Source organism: Aegilops tauschii, chromosome 6, assembly GCF_002575655.3.
Source record: "Aegilops tauschii subsp. strangulata cultivar AL8/78 chromosome 6, Aet v6.0, whole genome shotgun sequence".
Taxonomy (NCBI): Eukaryota; Viridiplantae; Streptophyta; class Magnoliopsida; order Poales; family Poaceae; genus Aegilops; species Aegilops tauschii.
In genome coordinates, this window is record NC_053040.3 from 82,261,568 (window position 1) to 82,275,309 (window position 13,742).

Sequence of the window (13,742 nt, forward strand, 5' to 3'; positions counted from 1 at the left end):
CTTACATGAGACTGAAAGTGTACGTTTGGGTAATTGTAAGAAGAACGTGTACCTGGGTCATCGTCGATTTCTTCCCCGAAATCATAACGTAAGAAAGAAAGGCAAGCATTTCAACGGCAAGGCAGATCACCGGCCGAAGCCTGCAGAACGTACTGGTGCTGAGATATTTGATATGGTCAAGGATTTGAAAGTCATCTTTGGAAAGGGTCCTGGCGGACAATCAGTTCCGCGGGGAGTTGACGGGCACGCACCCATGTGGAAGAAGAAATCTATATTTTGGGAGCTAGAATATTGGAAAGTCCTAGATGTCCGCTCTGCAATCGACGTGATGCATGTTACGAAGAATATTTGCGTGAACCTGCTAAGCTTCTTGGGCGTGTATGGGAAGACAAATGATACAAAGGAAGCACGGCAGGACCAGCAACTTTTGAAAGACCCAGATGACCGGCATCCGGAATGGTTTCAAGGTCGTGCCAGCTACGCTCTTACCAAAGAAGAGAAGGTCATTTTTTTTGAATGCCTGAGCAGTATGAAGGTCCCGTCTGGCTTCTCGTCGAATATAAAGGGAATAATAAACATGGCGGACAAAAAGTTCCAAAACCTGAAGTCTCACGACTGCGACGTGATTATGACGCAATTGCTTCCGATTGCTTTGAGGGGGCTCCTACCGGAAAATGTTCGAGTAGCCATTGTGAAGCTATGTGCATTCCTCAATGCAATCTCTCAAAAGGTAATCAATCCAGAAGATCTACCACGGTTACAGAACGATGTGGTCCAATGCCTTGTCAGTTTCGAGTTGGTGTTCCCACCATCCTTCTTCGATATTATGACGCACCTCCTGCTCCACCTAGTCGAAGAGATTTCCATTCTCGGTCCTGTATTTCTACACAATATGTTCCCCTTTGAGAGGTTCATGGGAGTATTAAAGAAATATGTTCGTAACCGTGCTAGGCCAGAAGGAAGCATTGTCAAGGGCTATGGGAATGAGGAGGTAATTGAGTTCTGTATTGACTATGTTCCTGACCTTAAGCCGATTGGTATTCCTCAATCGCGGCACGAGGGGAGACTAAGTGGAAAAGGCACGATCGGAAGGAAATCAACGATATGTATGGACGGTCATTCTATGACTGAAGCACACCACACAGTTCTGCAAAATTCTAGCTTGGTGGCTCCGTACTTCGAGCAACACAAGAATATTTTACGCTCGGACAACCCGGGGAAGCCTGAATCCTGGATTAGAAAGGCCCACATGGAGACTTTCGGCAGTTGGTTGCGAAAACATTTAATGAATGACAATGATGTTGGAGATCAGCTGTACATGTTGGCCAAGACACCATCTTCGACTATAACGACTTTCCAAGGGTACGAGATAAATGGGAATACATTTTACACCATCGCCCAAGATAAAAAGAGCACCAACCAAAACAGTGGTGTCCGCTTTGATGCAGCAACCGAGAATGGGAAAAAGGTCACATATTATGGTTACATAGAGGAGATATGGGAACTTGACTATGGACCCTCCTTTAAGGTCCCTTTGTTGCGGTGCAAATGGTTCAAGCTAACAGGAGGTGGGGTAAAGGTGGACGAGCAATACGGAATGACAATGGTGGATTTCAACAATCTTGGTTACCTTGACGAACAATTCGTCCTTGCCAAAGATGTCGCTCAGGTTTTTTATTTGAAGGACATGAGTAGCAAACCGAGGAAACGGAAAGATAAGAAAACGATCAGTACATCATGCGATGATCCAAAGCACCACATTGTTCTTTCAGGGAAAAGAAACATCGTGGGAGTGGAGGACAAGACAGACATGTCAGAAGATTATAATATGTTTGGTGAAATTCCGCCCTTCAAAGTGAACACTGACCCAAGCATTAAGTTAAATGACGAGGATGCTCCATGGATACGGCACAATCGTAAGCAAGCAGGGACACAAGGGAAGAATTGATGTGTAATAATTTATTGTACCAAACTTTGTTGAATGGATCATGTGAATTAAAACGTACGATGGCGAATCCGGATGATTTGTATTTGGTCGATGAACTGAATGATGTATCAAACCTTTTGCCAAACCTTCAAGGGATCGATGAACTGAATTTTTTGATATATTATTTGTATTTTTAAGATTTTAAAATGAATTAGTTTTATTTTTCTGAATTTTTTGATATATTATTTGTATTTTTAAGATTTTAAAATGAATTAATTTTATTTTCTTGAATTTTTTGATATATTATTTCTATTTCTAAGATTTTAAAATGAATTAGTTTTATTTTTCTGAATTTTTTGATATATTATTTGTATTTTTAAGATTTTAAAATGAATTAGTTTTATTTTTCTGAATTTTTTGATACATTATTTGTATTTTTAAGATTTTAAAATGAATTAGTTTTATTTTTCTGAATTTTTTGATATATTATTTGTATTTTTAAGATTTTAAAATGAATTAGTTTTATTTTATTGAATTTTTTGATATATTATTTGTATTTTTAAGATTTTAAAATGAATTAGTTTTATTTTTTTGAATTTTTTGATATATTATTTGTATTTTTAAGATTTTAAAATGAATTAGTTTTATTTTATATGAAAAAGGACCTTTAGTCGCGGTTCGTGACACGAACCGCGACTAAAGGCTCTTTCCGCGCTGGAACGAAAGCGGCGCGAAAGAACCTTTAGTCCCGGTTGGGGAGACCAACCGCGACTAAAGGGTCCCCAACCGGGACTAAAGGGTACCTTTAGTCGCGGTTGGTGTCCCCAACCGGGACTAATGCTTTGTCTATATATACAGCACTTAGTAAATTTTCCCCCACCTCCCATTCTCCTCTCGACGCCGACGTCCTGCCCCGACGCCGATCGACGCCGACGCCGCCAGGCTACTGCCCCGACGCCGATCGACGCCGACGCCCTGCCCCGACGCCGACGCCCTGCCCCCAGTGAGCTCCGACGCCCTGCACTGCCGCCCTGCCCCTGCGCGCCGCCGCCGCCGCCCTGCCCCTGCGCGCCGCCGCCGCCGCCCTTGCCCTGCACTGCCGCCGCCGCCCCTGCCCTGCCCTGCGCGCCGCCGCTGCCCCTGCCCCTGCCCCTGCCGCCGCCGCCGCCCGAAGGAAGAAGAAAGGAAGAAGAAAAGGAAAAAGAAAAGGAAGAAGAAAAGGAAAAACAAAATAAGAAAAGGAAGAAGAAAATGAAAAAGAAAAGGAAGAAGAAAAGGAAAAACAAAATAAGAAATGGAAAAAGAAAAGGAAGAAGAAAAGGAAAAAGAAAAGGAAGAAGAAAAGGAAGAAGAAAAGTAAGAAGAAAAGGAAGAAGAAAAGGAAAAAGAAAAGGAAGAAGAAAAGGAAGAAGAAAAGGAAAAAGAAAAGGAAGAAGAAAAGGAAAAACAAAATAAGAAAAGGAAAAAGAAAAGAAAAAACAAAATACTTGGCAGTGCTCAAACAAAAACTTCTATGCAAATTAGTGCTCAATAATCTTATTTTTTAATTCCTCCTCCTCTATGTCCCCTTAATCTTATTTTTTAATTCCTTTATACTTAATTAATTTTTACTACATGCAAGAGTAACATATGGCGGACGATAGAGCCGAGCCGCTTAGGGATCCGGAGGCTGAACGTTATTTAATGGGCATCATAAACAACGAGATTCCTTATGTGCCGGGCTCAGAATATGAGCAAGAAGAGGATGTAGTCTCTTCTTTTCTGAACCTTGACGGTGGAACAGACATTGTCGATGATCAAGAAGGTGAAGGAACGGACATTGTCGACGGAGGTCAACCGTCAACAAACGACGATCTCGAATTGCAAGTAGCAACCACCTCCGGCGAGGTATATATATACATTGAGCCTCTCGTGATACAAACTTACTGAAATGTGAATACATATGTATTAACGCGCGCGACTCTCTTTCTTTTTTTAGCCCTCGGCCGGATCGAGTACGACAAAGCGTGGCAAATCCAAGGCGATGAAAACAGGAGAAACATATGCCATTGATTTTGTCAGTGAAACCGGCAAGCCCCTACAGCACACCTCAAAGTTTATCAACCAATGCGGAGTCGTTGTTAGAGACAACGTCCCGATCACCATCCAGGAATGGAAGGAGCCAAAGAAGGCACGTCTTGGTTTCAGTTTTGTCGACAAGAGAACGAAAAAGGATTGCTGGAGAAAGCTTATGGAACATTTCATTCTACCTCCGGAATACAACAAAGTCGATGAATTCGGTAACGAGGTTCCGGGTGGACGTGAGAGGAGGAGGCTAGTTAAAGAGTTCGCTCTTCAGAAGATGGGCGAAGCATTCTGGAACTTCAAGAAAAATTTAACCCGTGACTATGTCAACAAGGGCAAGACTCCGGATTTCAATGGACAACATGAGAAACTGAAAGATGATTGGCCAGAATTTGTGAGGCAAAACAAATCGGAGCATTTCAAGGAAATATCGAAAAAATAAGGATAATGCGAGTAAGAAAAAGTTCCATCATATTATGGGGCCAGGAGGATACCGCCTTTCGGAGCCTAAGTGGCAGAAGATGGAGGAGGACCTGAGGGTGCGAGGAATCCCTCTAGGTACAGAGGGATGGGACCCAAGGGCCAAAAGCTGGTGGTACGGGCATGGGGGATCGCTAGACCCGGAGACAGGGGTGTGTGTTCACCGGAAGAAAAAGTTTGCTCCCACCGAAGCCCTTATTGACGCAATGACCCAAGCTCAAGAGGGCTTGATCAAATTCAACAGAGAGAAAGACGCACTGACAACAGCCCTCGGGAATGATGAACACGGAGGACGTGTACGAGGCAAAGGCAGAATTCTGTGGAAAGTAGGGTTTTCCCAGGACAATGACCCGTACTGTTACAGAAGCCGTAAGAGAAAGACGGACCGGGATGCAGATCTTTTGGCGAAGTTTGCATCGGAACTCCATGAGTTGAAGCAGACCGTGCATGAACTAGTAAAACAAATTTGGCTGCAGGGCCACATGAAGATCATGAAGCGGATCGCGGAAGCCAGCAGCGGAGAAGCAGCGTGGCTTCCACGGATGCCCCGCCTGGTGCTAATGCACCGATGATCGAGATTCGTGCACCGGAGCCTCACTACCCCGTGGATGATGTAAAGGAGATGAAAGAATGTGATCTGCATTATCCCGTGGGGAACGTTTCCACGAAGGTAGCTACCGGCAGTGCTTTACCCTGTACACCTGGAGCACTCCACCACAACAACCCCATTGCATATGGCTATGCTCGTGTCACGGTGGAAGACATAGTCCAAGAGTTTGAGGACCTGGAGATTGACAAAGCTACACCCGAAGGGGAGAGAAGACTTGGAGATGTCAAGCGCCAGATCATTCTATGGAAAAAGAAGTACATAGTGTTTCCAGGCGAGGCGCCAAGGCTAACAAGTCCACCCCCCTCCGATGGTGGTGGTAGCGGTGGTGGCGGTGGCGGTGGTCGTGGTGGTTCACCTACACCTCCTTCACGCCATTCGACGCCGTCCCCCGATCCACAACCTCCGGCGGGTAAGCAGCCGCCGCCCCCCAATCCTCCTCCGGCGGGTACGACGCCCCCCAATCCTCCTCCGGCGGGTACGACGCCCCCCAATCCACCTCCGGCGAAGAAGCAGAAGCAGGCGGACAGCAAGGAAACCCGCTCCTGGACTATTAACCCGGACCCTTATGTACCTAAGACCACAAGGGTACCGGAGCCATCACTGAAGCCTCTCCTCCCAAGGCCTTGGGAACTTAGTGAAGCTGAAACCAAATTGGCCGCGTCTGCTCATTATGAGAAATGGAAGGCGGATATGAAGGCGATAAAAGAGCCTGAGCCCAAGCAAGTATTCACTGAGAAGCAAAAGAAGTGGGCTAAGGATTTTTTGACGACACCGTCCCAAGCCGAGCTGAATATGCCTGACGACTATGGACATGAACTTCGTAGGCAAGCAAAAATATTGAAGGAGGAGAAAGAAGAAAGTAAAAAAAGCGGGAAACAAGTTGACCAGCTCGGGATGCAGAATAAACAATCAATCCCCCCGCTCATAGTGAAAGCCGGTCCAGAAGAGGACCCCGAGATCATAGCAGCTGCGGCAGCACTTGGATTGACTGTAGCGAGTGCCATGAAACAAGCGTCTGAGATGGGTTTGACTCTTCGTGCCTTCTTAGGCCTTGAGGATGCGCCAGTATGTGAGATAGCATTACAATATGTGCGGAATGGGCCTCTCGTCGAGCCTGCGCGGGAAAAGAGTCTACCACCACAAATGCGAAATCTGCTACGTTGGTACAAGCAATTCATAACATGGGCCGACAAAGAATATGTTTATGCGGATGTTACAGAGGAGCATCACACCAAACGGTACTCTGTACAAGTTCATATGAGTGAATTGTTCCAGCTGTTCAATCTGCGCGAGCTCGACAAATCTATGCTGAGTTGCTACGTTCTGTAAGTGATTTATTTCTACCTCATCTCGTTCTTCAATGCCTGCACTATATATATATATATATATATATATATATATTGTCCTAACTATATTGTTGCGTACGCTATTATGCAGATTGAAGATTTGGGAATGCAAAATAAGAAACATCCATGATGTTGGGTTCATTGACCCACATATCGTTAATGGACATGTGTTACAAAATCACCCCGAAGATGTGGAGAAAGACTTGTACAAGTTTCTTAGAAAGCATCAACTCAAAAGTCATATTATATTTCCTTACCATTTTGGGTGAGTGTTTCTCTCTTGTGCCCATTCTCTTTTGTTTACTCCATGCATGGTATGTCTAATCGATGAGTTATGCATGACTGTGCATGTAACGTGTCCGCAGGTTCCACTGGATTCTGCTAAATATTGAACTTCACACCTCCAGAGTTCTAATCATGGACTCTATGGATTCAGATCCAAAGCGTTGGGCTGACATGAGAAAAATGCTGCAAAAGTAATTATTTTCAATCATTTGAGCTCTATATCGATCGGTCTCTTTCGTTCATTTCCTAATATCAAGTAACTAATAACTCCCTTGTTCATTTAATTTTCTTTGCCCTGTAGGGTTTGGAGACGGTTCTCAGAAGAAATTGTCAGTGAATTCAAACATGAGCTAGATTTTAGAAGGTTAGTTAATGTGGATAAGCAGCCACTGGGGACCAATCTATGTGGATACTATGTTTGTGAGAACATCCGGAGACACACCTCTGAGCGGAAGGCATCGGATAGCGTGCGGAAGGCGACGGATAACTTGCGGAGGAGGCTTAGTCCAGAAGCTCGCTTCCGACCAATTCAAGATGAATTAGCAGGATTTTTCATGAGGGAAGTCATCAATCCTAAAGGAGAACACTATACCGAGGACGAAGAAATTTATATGCATACCCGAGATTGAAACTTGTTCGAAGTTGTATATGGTCATCCATCCTAATTGTGTATGGAAACTTGTTCGAAGTTGTATATGGTCACCCGAGATTGAATATATATTATATATTCCTCTTGAATTCTTCTTGTTTGAAATTTCATATGCATGTATATAGTAGCGTAGAATATGTGTACTGAAACTTCATCAAAATTAAAATAAAACACAAAATAAAATATAAAAGAAATAAAACACTACAAATTAAAAAGAAACCAGGTTTAGGGGGGCTAAAACCCTAAACCTGCGGAGGAGGCCTTTAGTCCCGGTTAGCCACGAGAACCGGGACTAAAGGTCCTCCACCCCGACGGACTCCTGGCGCCCACGTGGACGGGCCTTTAGTCGTGGTTCGTAAGAGGCGCGACTAAAGGGGGGGGCCTTTAGTCGCGCATATTTAGTCCCGGTTGCACATCCGGGATTAATGGCCTTTGCGAACCGGGACTAAAGGCCTATTCTCTACCAGTGTATTGAAAAATATCGATACGATTTTGGTGGAAACCCAACTCGGGGAGCATCACATCTGTAGAAGTTCTATTCAACACGATCATACGCCTTGGTCAGGTCGAGCTTGAAAGCCATAACACCATCCTGGACTATCTTCTTATGCTTGACATAATGCGTCATTTCATATGCCACTAATACATTGTAAGAAATGAGCCTGCTAAGGACAAAGGCACTCTGGTTGGGGAGATGATCTCATTTAGATATTTCTTTAGTCTAGCACTCAACACCTTGAAATGATCTTGCAAGGCACATTGTAGAGGCTTGTATGCTTGATTTCTACCTTCGGGGTCAAGACCATATTAGTTTCATTTTAGCCCAAGGTAGCAGCATCGTTCGGTACTTGAAGCACCTATATTTTGATTCGGGTACCACCAAAATCATGAAAACATTTGTAAAAAAGTGTCAGCATACCTTTAATCACAAGGGCCTTGAGGTCGTCGACGCCCATTGGCGCCACATGAACTTCCTCGCCTATGAAAGGTTGGCGCATGGCCTTGTTTGTATCTAGGTTCATGTGTGGCTGAACATGAGCTAAGCCCTCTGACTAAAGCAGACCCTAGTAGTAGTTAGTACATAGCTTATTCATATATGAATATGATTGCACACATGTGCCATCTTCACTTTTAGGCATGTGATTTTGTTAAGTTTCTTCGGTTCTAGGCAGCACATATGGAAGTACTTTGTGTTCAACCCCCTCCCCCGGCTTCAACCACTCCACATGCCTCCCGTAAGTACCATTTTGATTCTTAAGAGGGTCAAGTGTGAATCTAACACCTGTCCTCTATGGGTTCGGTTTGCGGAGATGGAGTAGCTAAGGCATTGGGCAAGTTCCTTGTTAGCAACACGAGTTCACTTCTCCAAATCACCCAAATAGCCATACTCCAATGGTCTGGACTAGCAGCCACATATTTTGGTCCATTAGTTGTATCTCTTGCAGACCCTCTTCTTGGAGTCGTCGCGCCTCAAAGAGTAATGAGTGGATTGTTGCTAGCGTGTCTGTAAGGGCATTTTATCCCTTAGTTGGTTTTGGTGATTGATGACAATGCTTTTGCGGACTAATCATGTGCATCAAATATTTCAGATATATTGACTAGGCACAAGATGATTGGGTTCCCCTCAAAGGCTATAGAAGACGGCGTTTCTCTTCGGTTCTTTTCGATGGTATTGAGTCGTAGGGAAGCCGTACTATTAAGAGGGGGTCCGCTTTGGAAAGGTTGGGTGGATTCATCACATACACATCGTCGCTTGCACCTCCTTTCCTCTTGCCTTTGGAGCATCCTAAGTTTTCCGTGTCTATGCAATTATAGCTTTTGTCTGCCGAACTAGGAAGTGCGGTAGTATCGCTCGTCAGAGCGGTAGTACCGCAGGACCTTGCGGTAGTACCGCCCACTGGTGCGGTAGTACCGCAAGGCCCCACGGTAGTACCGCTTCTAGTGAGCGGTAGTACTGTGGTCCCTGCTTAGTTCCGCAACTACGCGGCTGTAAGGGGCGGATGTAATTTTTTACATCCGCACCTAGCGCGGTAGTACCGCGGCTGGCTTACGGTACTACCGCGTCGGGTTTTTGCATCGACTCCAACTCTGCGGAAGTAGCCACGGATGTAATTTTTTATATCCGTGCCTTCCCATCCCTGGACAGCCCCTGCCTTGCGGTACTACCGCAAGGGGGTGCGGTAGTACCGCGCCAGCAGTACTACCGCCCTCTGCCGTAGTGCTGTGCGGCTGTTCTGGTCTCTGCTGCGTGGGCGGTAGTACCGCGGGGCTCTGCGGTAGTACCGCGTGCCCCTGCGGTAGTACCGCGCCTCAGGTGCGGTAGTACCGCGCTGCGCAGGCTGAGTTGGTGGATAACGGTTGGATTTGTTCTCCCACTATATAAGGGGTGTCTTCCTCCTCTAGTTGACCACCTCTTCCACCTCCAAGCTCCATTGTTGCTCTAAGCTCCATTTTTGCCCGATCTCCTTCCCTAGCCAATCAAACTTGTTGATTCTCTAGGGATTGGTTGAGGAGGCCCCGATCTATACTTCCACCAAGAGATATTTGAATCCCCCCACTAATCCCTTGTGAATCTTGTTACTCTTGGGTGTTGAGCACCCTAGACGGTTGAGGTCACCGTGGAGCCATAGTCCATTGTGGTGAAGCTTCGTGGTGTCGTTGGGAGCCTCCAATTAAGTTGTGGAGATTGCCCCAACCTTGTTTGTAAAGGTTCGGTCGCCGCCTTCAAGGGCACCAATAGTGGAATCACGGCATCTCGCATTGTGTGAGGGCGTGAGGAGAATACGGTGGCCCTAGTGGCTTCTTGGGGAGCATTGTGCCTCCACACCGCTCCAATGGAGACATACTTCCTCTCAAAGGGAAGGAACTTCGGTAACACATCCTCGTCTTCACCGGCTCCACTCTTGGTTATCTCGTGCCTTTACTTGTGCAAGTTTATTAGTGCCTTATCTCTTGCTTGCGTGTATGCTTATTGTTGTTGCATCATATAGTTGCTCACCTAGTTGCATATCTAGACAACCTACTTTGATGCAAAGTTTAAATTGGTAAAGAAAAGCTAAAAATTGTTAGTTGCCTATTCACCCCCCTTCAGTCAACTATATCGATCCTTTCAGTGTCCATATTATCTTCTTATGTGATAACAATAATCGGTTGATCATCCAGATGGCGAGGTTCCCGATTAATTACCTCATAAAGGGGAAAACAAGACCACAAAGTACTTGATGCCGGGGTTAGCCAATCCCTTTATGGACGTAAATATTATGGCCATGGTTGTGGTTATCCCGTGTGTTAATATTTCGTGACAAACCTAGATTCTTTAAAGTGATCAGAAACGCTTGTGGTACTTTTAATCAAGATGTTTTGCTACACTTGCATGATTTAGTTGAAATATGTGACATGCATCGATTTAAAGATGTCCATGTTAATATTGTCAAGCTTAGATTTTTTTCTTTCTCATTAAGAGCAAGAGCTAAAAAATGATTATTTGCCTAGTGGTAGTATTAATTCTTGGAAGGCATGTAAGGAAGCTTTTATTGTAAAACAATATCCTCTTGCTAATATAATACAAATGATAACCCAAGTTATGAACTTTAAGCAAAATGATCATGAACATTTAGCTCAATCTTGAAAAAGAATGAAAATTATGCTTAGACATTGCCCAAACATGAATGGTTAATGTTGCACACCTTTTCTTATGTTGGATTGAACCATATATCTAGAAATTTGTTAGATTCGTATGTAGGTGGCACCTCTATGAGCATGACTCAAGCTCAAGCAAAGCAATTTTTTGGACAATATGATGACAAACCAGGTATGGGTGCTATATGTATATGATCTTTATGGGACTTTTGTGTGGTGTGTTAAATTCTTCGCACACATACCCAATCTTCCTGACAATGTTTTTATGTACTATTTGATAATGATTTTTTTAGTTTTTTGGCAATACTATTTTTTGTTAGCAACATCAGATATGCAAGCAAAACCTAAAGCAATGTTGTTCATACCAAACTAAGTGTCCATACCAAACTTTAGCGCTATATATCTTGCCCCTAAAAAGTATTTTGTGTTGTTGGTGCTTTAATTATTCTAGCACATGGTCCCTCCCGCCCTTGGAGCCATCTACACACCCCCACGATCCGGACGTCGGCACCATCTTTAGGGTGTCTACCACCTGGAACCTAGTCTGCGGCAGCATTTGCAAGTTTTGGATCGGCCATTGGTTCGAGGGAAGACCTGTGACCAAGATCGCCCAATTTATCTTCACGCTTGCCCTCGGCATCGCCACAAGACCCGTACCATCCAGGAGGGCCTCCACCTACGCTCCTGGGTGCAGGATAACCAAGGGGCGCTGGGCCCAGCGGCCATGGTCGAATACATTGACCTCTAGCGGCAACTGCACCACATCAACCTCTCTGACGCGCCTGATACCTTAAGCTGGCGTTGTATCACATTGGCCATGTACTTAGCTAACTCGTGCTATGAGACGCTCTTCTTTGACGCTTGCGAATACCCACACTAAAAATTGACCGGAAGCCTTGGGCGCTGCTGCGCATCAAGTTCTTTCTATGGCTATCTATGCATGACTTTTGTTGGACGGGTGACCGCCTCACTCTCCACGGACTCCCTCATGAAACTACTTGTGCCCTATGGAATCAAGAGCCTGGAACCATGCAACATCTACTAGCAAGCTGCTCCTTCTCCAGGCAGGTCTGGCACAAGATTCTTGGATGGGCCAGGTCAATGGTTGACTTAACACTTGGCGACACGGCTTTCCAGTCCTAGTGGGCTACATCATGCGATCACACACCGGCATCGACTCGCAAGGGATTGGTCTCATCCTCACTCCTTGGTGGCTTTGGAAGCACCGTAACGGTTGCATCTTCGACGGCGACTGACCATCGGTCTCTACATCTCCACAACCATCAAAGACGAGGCGTGCCTCTGGGCTAAGGCCGGCGCCACCGGGCTCAAGAACATCCTACCCGAGACTTTTTTCTATTTGCTTCTCCACTCGCTAGCATGCCTTTATGTGCACATGGCTTGGTGAGCGTTTGTAACCCCAAGATGTCATTCTTCTATCAATGAAAAGATATGCAACATTTGCATATTTGCGAAAAAATCATTATTTGGTAGGGTGATGAAGCCAACATTTGAGAAAGGACTCATGAATGCGATCATCTTAGATAACTTGGGAAAACTTCTTTTGAGAGGAGAAAGACCTAGGAAGATTCTTACATTCTTCTCAGTAATAGTAACATTTCTGAATTCGTATACATTTTTTTAAGGGAATTCGTATACATTCCCAAGTTTCTAATGTAACTTTTGTTCCAACAAATTGCAAAATACAAACTTTTGAGGGATTTTCGATGATATAACACACTTACAATTTTATGCATGCCCCCCCCCCCCGCACACTCACGTATTGGTGATAGTAAGGATAGTTTTGGAACGTTCATCAGATACATTTTTTGTTGTGAACAATCATCGGCTTCTAACGAACAGTTCACACCAAATTATTAAGAAAATGAAAAGTCTAACGCCCACACGTGTGGGCGTTTGCATCTCGCCCACACACGTGGATCCGCGTCCGTTTGTTAGCGCACGAATCTTGGCATGTTTCTAGTGCCACGTAGGACTGGGCTGGTGTGTGGGCATTCACCCGGTCGCCCACACGGCCGTTTCACCACACGGGAGGGGCTGGTGTGTGGGTGTTCAACAGTTCGCCCACACGCCACTTTCCACTCACGCACAAGGGTTGGTGTGTGGGCATTTGCCATCTCGCCCACACGCCCGTCTCATCTCCCACACCCAAGTTGCCACTTGCCATGTGTTTTGCAGTGTACATGGCAACTGCCCTAGTGTGCTTTATAAGCAGGTGACAACTCTTTCTCTCTTTTTTTACCCGAACATGTCAGTTGCCATGTATTTTTGCAGGGTACACGGCAACTGTGTTGGAAATATGCCCTAGAGGCAATAATAAATAGGTTATTATTATATTTCCTTGTTCATGATAATCGTTTATTATCCATGCTAGAATTGTATTGATAGGAAACTCAGATACATGTGTGGATACATAGACAACACCATGTCCCTAGTAAGCCTCTAGTTGACTAGCTCGTTGATCAATAGATGGTTACGGTTTCCTGACCATGGACATTGGATGTCGTTGATAACGGGATCACATCATTAGGAGAATGATGTGATGGACAAGACCCCAATCCTAAGCCTAGCACAAGATCGTGTAGTTCGTTTGCTCAGAGCTTTTCTAATGTCAAGTATCATTTCCTTAGACCATGAGATTGTGCAACTCCCGGATACCGTAGGAATGCTTTGGGTGTACCAAACGTCACAACGTAACTGGGTGGCTATAAAGGTGCACTA